General features: G+C 42.7%; 1 non-coding gene across 1 annotated transcript; it reads right to left on the bottom strand.

The window, feature by feature from the left end:
- Window positions 1-228: 228 nt before the first annotated feature.
- Window positions 229-300, bottom strand: TRNAA-AGC (transfer RNA alanine (anticodon AGC)). Its single transcript has one exon. It is a non-coding gene; the product is annotated as a tRNA-Ala (tRNA).
- Between the last annotated feature and the right edge of the window lie 8,240 nt (window positions 301-8,540).

Genomic DNA, 8,540 nt, shown 5'->3' with positions numbered 1-8,540 from the left:
TAATACATACAAATATGTAATCATTATGTTTATATACCTGAAACTAATATAATGTTATATGCCAATTATAAGTTAATTAAAAAATAAAACAGGAGAGTTACAAGCACAACAGAAGAAAAACATAAGTACTTGGAGGCAAGATGATTACTTTGCAGATTCTACAGGAATGTGATGTGGCTGTAACAGAAAAAAAAAAAAAGTATTTCCCCAAGCAAGGGCACAATAGAATGGAGATGCTGGGGATCGAACCCAGGACCTCATGCATGCTAAGCATGCGCTCTACCACTGAGCTACATCCCCACCTGGTGACAGTATTGCATTTTAAAGCTACTTTCATGAAATAAATCAGAAATTTGCTCTCTTAAAAGAAAACAACTGGTTATAGTGATAGCCAGGGGGTTTAGGGAGTAGGGTAATGCAGAGGGTGTGTAAGGAGAGGTTCCAGGAGTTAGGAATGAAAGGAATTTACTTTTCTCTCTCTGATTTTTGTACTACTTGAGTATCTTACCATGTAGGCATTGCCTCCTTAAATAAAGATGTAAAATAAAAGAGAAAATAAAGGTTAAACAAAAACCACTTTTCTGCAATAATGCCCCAACTTTATAGATGGAACACTTAGGCTACATAAAAGAAGAGCCTCTCCTATCCACAAAGCCTCCAGCTCCTCCAAGCAGTGGGATCACCACCCTTTGAGCCCCAGAATCCTTTATTCTTTTCAGGGTTAGAGACTATCCATGCCTTGTTGCCAGGATTTCCATTCCTCATCCATGCCCTCAGTATCCTGCTCAGGGCATCCATCATTTTTGTTAATCCTTCCATCTTGCAACCAGTGTTTGTTGGGGACTGACCATGGTCCAGACATTATGCTTACTGCCAGGAGTACATGAATAAGCCTCAAGGTCAAAGTCCCTTCTGACCTGGTAGATAGGGCCACCATGTACAGTCACGCAGGCTGTGCACTACGTAATTTCAGGAAATGCCATTCACATAGGTACCCCCTGGATTTATGACAGGTAAATCTTACTATAGCCAGTAGCCTTGCCCATATGTCCAATAACCCAACGGAAAAAATAAAGAAAGCAATACATACATATTTCTTCTAACTGGAATCAGGGCAATGAAAGAAAAGAACCAGGTGTGATGAGAAAGAACAAAAGGAGGAATCTAGGGGATCCCTGGGTGGCTCAGTGGTTTGGTGCATGCCTTCAGCCCAGGGCATGGTCCTGGAGTCCTGGGATCAAGTCCCACATTGGGCTCTCTGCATGAAGCCTGCTTCTCCCTCTGCCTGTGTCTCTGACTCACTCTTTCTCTTTCTGTGTCTCTCATGAATAAATAAATAAAATCTTTTAAAAAAAAAACAGGAGGGATCTATTTTGAGTTCCACATAAGCCATTCTGAGAAAGTGATATTTAAGCCAAGAAATTATAACTAATATAATTAGTTATATAACTAATATAATAGTAATCTTACTTAGTTGCTAGCAACACAGACCCAACTTAGTAGCTTTAGCAAAAAAAGTTTCCAATTTTTCTCATTCCACGAGAAGCCAGAAGATAGACGGCCCAAGATGAATTTGGCAGCTGCATGAGTTATCAGGAGCCCAGCCTCCTCTGCCTTTCTGCTTTATATTCCTTAACATGTGACTTCCATTCTCTAGGTCACCTCATAGTCCAAAATGGTTGCTAGAGCTCCAGCCACCACATCGGCATCAGAGACAACAGGACAGGGCAAGGATATTAGAGAAATAAGGGAACACACCCCACCCACTTAAGGAAATGACTGTGCCTTACAGAATATTCTACTTCTACCTCATTGGCCAGAAAATGGTCCCATGAATATACCATGCTGCAAGAGAGGCTGGAAACTGTAGTCTCTAAGGCACCACCCAAAGTTGTTACTTAAGGAGGAATTGTTTTTGAGAGGCAATGAGCAGCCTCTTCTATGGACTAGGAGAAAACAAAAATTAATTAAGTGAAAGAGGTGGCAGGGGAACAGGTTCCAGGCAGAGTGAGCACAAGTACAAAGGCTCCAATGAGAAAAGTAGTGTGCCCTGTGCACACTAGCACATGCAGGTACCTATCTCCCACTCTGGGCAAAGCCTTGGAATCACACAGACTCATGTTCACATTCTAATTTCACAATCCTTCCTCACTGAGAGCCTACAGGTAAGTCTTTTAACTTCTCTGAGTCTATTTTCTTACTTGTAAAACAAGAATTGTATGGGAACAATCTATAGATCTATTATGTGGATTAAATGAGATAACATATGTGAGGAAGTTAGCACAGCACCTAACATATTTAGCACACATTATTATGTATTAATTACATCTTCGACCAAAAGACTCACATAATTGTGACATAGTCAGTAGTCAAGGTTGTATTCCCAGCTTTGAACAAATCATGTGGCACACAGTGCTCAAAAAATGGTCGCTCTTCCTATTGTGACTATTGCCAAGGACAGTAAACAGCTCGTCAGGATTTCTTCCTGGCTCTTTCTTGACTCCTCATCCCAGGCCGGCCAACTGCAGATCTAACCAAACTTCAGATTACCTACCTTAATGACAAACTAGAAATAAGGGTGCAGGAGTGAGGGAATGCCAGCCCAGGGAGATAACAGACCCCCAGGTGACTGGTATGAGTCCCAGTCTCTCTGTTGTGCTCAGGCCCTAAGAATGAATAATTTCAACCCCAATGCAGAAATGCTTACTGCATTGAACTTTAATAAAACCCACACTTGGACTCCAGGAAATACTGCCATTTATATCTCCATTGATTTTCTAAACCTATTTTATTATTCCTCTTCCCGGTGAGGGTTGTATGTATTTTGGGGCTGCATTCCTTTCATAAATAAGTAAATATGTAGGTAAATACTAATAAGAGCTAACAGTTATTAAGCGTTTGGCCTGGGGCCAGGGATGATGCTGCAGGCCTTTGCCTCTGTTAGTTTATTCCCCCGTTATAGCAACCCAGCGAGGCTGGCATTCCAGTGTTTCCCATTCTACAGAGGAGGAGATGAAGATCCCAACAGTGAGGTCACTTCCCCCAAAAAGGAGCAGGGTAGATGCTATACCATCTAGCAGTTCCTCAAAAAGTTAAACATGGAGCTGCCATATGACCCAACAATGCCACTTTTAGGTGTGTACGCAGGAGAAATAAAGACATGTCCATCCAAAAGGTGCACAAATGTTCATGGTAGCAGTAGTCATAAGAGTCAAAAAGTGAGAAGAATTCAAGTGTCCATCAATGGACAAAAGGACAAACACAATGTTACCTATGTACTCGAGGAAATATTGTTTTACCATAAAAAGTAATGAGACCCTGCATGGAGCCTGCTTCTCCCTCTGCCTGTGTCTCTGCCCCCCCCCCCTCATGAATAAATAAATAAAAAATCTTAAAAAAAAAAAAAAGTAATGAGAGACCGACACACACTACAACATGGGTGAATCTTGAAAATATTATGCTAAGTGGAAAAAAGCCAGACACAAAATACCACATATTGTATGATTCCACTGATCTATCCAGATTGGTCAAATCCATAGAGACGGGAAGCAGACTGGTGGTTGCTAGGGCCTAGGGAATAGAAGGGAATCAGAAGTGACTGCAAATGGAAACAGGCTTTCTTTGGTGGGGTAGGGGGGATGATAAAAATGTTCAGAAATTAGTGATGATGGTTGCACAACTCTATACATATACTAAAATCCACTGAATTGTACACTCTTGCCTGTGAATTTTATGGTAAATGAATTGTATCTCAATTTTTATTGAAAAAGAGGTAGAGCATAGATTTAACCTCAAGGCCGTGGGATCCAAAGGCTTGATTACTGCATTCTGAGCAGCTCAGTTATACATGAACCTTGTCAATGCCAGGCTGGACAGGGAAATGCTGAGTGCCTGAACTAAGGCAATGGTTTGAAAAAGCCAATAGTCTTTCCTTTCTGCTAAATCCCCTGAGCATGGGGCTGGCTCTCTCCCAGGCCTGGGACCCTGAGAACATCATAGAAGAGCTGCATTAATCGAAGCTTTATGGCATTTGGGAGCTACTGGGGCTGAGCAAATCTCAGTGGTCAGCGAGCTAATTACAACTGCCCGAATGAGGCCAACTCACCCATTAATACCAACAAGCCAGTTCCAGAAGGAAGAGGAAAGATGGCTGATGCAAATGAACCTCTCTAACTGTAGATTCAACATCTATGGTGGCCTGATCCCCCAGGCTACATCTTCATTGATATAAAATAATTCATACTTCTAAAAAATAATAATAATTTGTACTTCCGCAGGTGTTCCCAATTCACATGCACAGACACACACACATACACTCCTGCAGAAGACCCCAAGCAAAGAATATGGCCTGGCACAAAGGACAGGAACTTTAACATTTGAAAGTCCTGAGTTCAGATCCTGCCTCTGCCACTTAGGAGCAGAGTAGCCTTAAGCAGGCCACATCATTTCTCTAAGACTCAGTTTCCCCATCTGTCAAATGGGGCTAATAAGTTCTACCACTTCATGGTTATACCAAGAACTAAGAGATGCCATATTTGAATGTTCCAGCTTGCAGTGGTGCTCAGTACATGGTAGCTGTTATTAATTGTATTATTAAATGATTTGGGTCATTTCCACATCACGTCCCCCTACACACTGAAGCTTGTGGGGGCTGAGCAGCCATGTGGCCAGAAAATGATTCTCTAATTTCAATGTGCCTGGGATGACTGTTTAAAATCCAAGGATCCAGGACACCTGGGTGGCTCAATGGTTGAGCGTCTGCCTTGGGCTCAGGACATGATTCCGGGATCCTGGGATCGAGTCCCACATCGGGCTCCGCACAGGGAGCCTGCTTCTGTCTCTGCTTCTCTCTGTGTGTCTCTCATGAATAAATATATAAAAATCTTTTAAAATAAATAAATAAAATGCAAAGATCCCCAACCCCAGTGTTTCTGATTATAGGGAAGTTGACTGAAGGTGCTGCATATTTTGATAATCAGCTCAGGGTTTAAAACTTTCAGATAATAGGGGGGCATATAGCTGGCTCAGCTGGAAAAGCATGTAACTCTTGATCTCAGGGTCGTGAGTTTGAGCCCCACATTGGATATAGAGATTACTTAAGTAAATAAACTTTAAAAAGAAGAAGGAAGAAAGAAAGAAATCAATCAATCAGGGGTACCCAGCTGGCTCACTTGGAAGAGCATTTGATTCTTGATCTTGGGATCAGGAGTTCAAGCCCCTCATTAGGTGTAGAAATTATTAAGAAAATAAATAAAATTTAAAAAAGAAATCAGACGCCATTTGGATTTCAAAAACCCAAAACAAACAAAACAACTTTCATATAATGCTTCTCAGCCCTGGTTACACACTGGAAAGTTTGGGCTTCTTTGTTTTATTTATTTATTTAAGATTTTATATATTTATTCATGAGAGGCACAGAGAGAGAGGCTGAGACACAGGCAGAGGGAGAAGCAGGCTCCACAGAAGGAGCGTGACATGGGACTCAATCCCGGGTCCCCAGGATGAGGCCCTGGGCTGAAGACAGTGCCAAACCGCTGAGCCACCAGGGCTGCCCATCTTTGTTTGTTTTAATGCCCAGGTCTTACCCCTACAGATTTTGATGTCTTATGACCCTTGTGTTGCTGGAACATTGGTATTTTTTAAAGTTCCCAGATGATTCTAATGTGCAGCCAGGCCTGAGAAGCCCTGCTATAAGCCAGTGCTTCTCAGAGTGTGGTCCAGGGACCCATGGCATCAGCAGCACTGCAAACGTTTTAAAAATGCATAATCTTGGGTGTCTGAGTGATTCAGTCGGTTGAGCGCCTGCCTTCAGCTCAGATTGTGATCCTGGGGTCCTAGGATTGAACCCCACATCAGGCTTCTGCTCAGCAGGGAGCCTGCTTCTCCCTCCACCTGCCATTCCCCCTGCTTATATTCTCTCCCTGTCAAATAAATAAATTTTAAAAATGCACAATCTCTGTCCTTCCCCATCCTACTGAATCAGAAACTCTGGGAGTGGGACCCAGCACTCAGTGGTTTAATAAGTCCTCTGGGAGATTCTGATGCCCACTAAAGTAGAAAAGCCCCCACTAAGAGGCACGGTATCCCCAAAATTGATTGCATAATGATAAGAACTACATTGGGGTGGGATAACCATTCCTAGACAACGCCCTTACCCACTCACCCAGATTCTGGGAGGCTGGAATGGGGCCTAAGCATGTGCATTTTTTAACAAGTACTCCCTTACTCTCCTGCTCCAACTACCAAGGGCTCTCCCAGCCCTTGGAATTAAATCCAAAATCCTCCCCTCAGGCCACCTCTTCAGAAGTGCAGGCTAGTCAAGGCAATGCTGATTTAAAGAAACACCACCTGGCACACCTGGAGGAGTGCACCTGAGTGGCTCAGTCAGTTAAGCGGCTGACTCTTGATTTTGGCTGAGGTCACGATCTCAGGGTCATGAGATTGAGCCCCATGTCAGGCTCCCCCTGAGCACAGCATGGAATCTGCTAGTGCCTCTCTCTGACCCTCCACCCTGCTAGTGCTCTATCTCTCTCTATCTCTTAAATAGATAGATAGATAGATAGATAGATAGATAGATAGATAGATAGATAAATAAATAAAATCTGAAAATAAAAAAGAAACACCACCCAAAAGACTAAAATCCCCACCCACTCTCTTACCACCATCACCACTTAAGCCTTAAGCCTCACCGGTTTTTTTAAACTATTACAAGAGGCTGTGTGAGGAACCACAGGATGCTGCACACAGTTTCCCCTAAAGAGCTTCTCTGGCAAATACCACATAGGCCCCCAGCCCCAGGGGGCACGTTTGAGACCCCCTGGCCCCACCCACTGCACACAGACCTGACTCTGAGGATAGTACTGGGCACCGTATATACTACGTTTTATCCCCTATATACACACCTATGAGAAAGTTTAATTTTTAAATTCGGCACAATGAGAGATTAACAAAAACAAATAACAAAATAGAACAATTGGGGCACCTGGGTGGCTCAGTTAGACGTCTGCCTTTGGCTCCGGTCATCATCTCAGGGGTCCTGGGATCGAGTCCCACATCAGGCTCCCTGCATGGAGCCTCATTCTCTCTCTGCCTGTGTCTCTGCCTCTCTCTGTGTCTTTCATGAATAAATAAATTAAATTAAATTAAATCAACAGCCACAAGCATGAATAGGCATGGTCCTGGCTAATGGTCCCCCAAACACTACCGAGCTGGTTGCCACCAGTGATGGGAGTTCCTGAAATAGAGAAGGAGCCACCCTTGTTAACATTCTTAACAAAAATAAAGTACAGACTTCCTTTGTTACAGTCTGTAGCATCCCCAGAAAAGTTGATCTTTATTAAAACACTCAAAGCATGTGTTTATAGGCAAGTGGAATTAAATTATTGGCTCAGATGATTATAATGAATGTCTAGGAGGAACCCTCCACTGAAGAAAATGACCTGTGCATTGCAGACTATGCAACATCTCGGACTCCCAGCATTCAAATGCCCCTGATCAAATGCCCCTGCTCATGACCCTCTGATCATTGTGACAACAAAAATGTCCCCATACATTTCCAAACCGCCCCCCCCCTTCATCAGTACCATTCCTGTGGAAAACTGCAGGTTCCAACAAGGAGATGGCCCTCTTGCTCCCTTCCTCCCACCCTTCCTGTTTTGAATCTGTTGTATTTAGGACACGATGCTGGGAGCTGTGGCAATCATTTTGAGGCCATGAGGTAAAGGCTGAGACTTCACAGAGATACCACCCTAGTAATCATTACTAGTGCCTAGTAATCAGAGTTTATTCCCCAACTCTCTAACTGCCTACCTCCAAACTTTGGATTATACAAATTAATCAAATGCCTTTATTATTTAAACCTTATTCTTTCAATCTTCTCTCACTTGCAGCGGAACACATCTTTACTGAGAGAAGTAGGACAAATAGGCCAGTGTGGGGGTAGAACAAATTTAAAAGATCCAGGCCATATAATGATTTGATGCTTAGGGCTTTACTTTAAAAACTCTCAGCAAAAACAAACCAAAAAATATGATTCCTAGTTATAAGATGAGTAACTTCTGGGGATATACTGTACAGCATGGCGACTATAGTTAACTATATTGTATATCTGAAAGTTGCTAAAAAAGTAGATTTTCGAAGTTCTCACCACACCAAAAACAACTGTAACTATGGAGGCACCTGGGTAGCTCAGTGATTGAGCATCTGCCTTTGGCTCAGGTCATGATCCTGGGGTCCTGGGATCGAGTCCCATGATCAGGCTCCCCATGGGGACCCTGTTTCTCCTTCTGCCTATGTTTCTGCCTTTCTCTCTGAGTCTCTCATGCATGAATAAATAAATAAAATCTTGAAAAAAAAAACTGTAACCATGTGAGGTAATGGATGTGTCAACCAACCTTACTGTGTAATCATTTTGTAATATATACATATACAAAATCATTACACTGTATACCTCAAATTTGCATATGTCAGTTGTATCTCAATGAAGCTGCAGGAAAAAATTGTGTGGAGTGACTGGGGTGGATTTGACAAGATTTAAGTTA

This window comes from Nyctereutes procyonoides, unplaced genomic scaffold (genome assembly GCF_905146905.1).
Source record: "Nyctereutes procyonoides isolate TBG_1078 unplaced genomic scaffold, NYPRO_anot_genome, whole genome shotgun sequence".
NCBI classification, from domain to species: domain Eukaryota; kingdom Metazoa; phylum Chordata; class Mammalia; order Carnivora; family Canidae; genus Nyctereutes; species Nyctereutes procyonoides.
The sequence above is the reverse complement of the archived record's forward strand: the minus strand, read 5'-3'. Positions and strand labels throughout refer to the sequence as shown.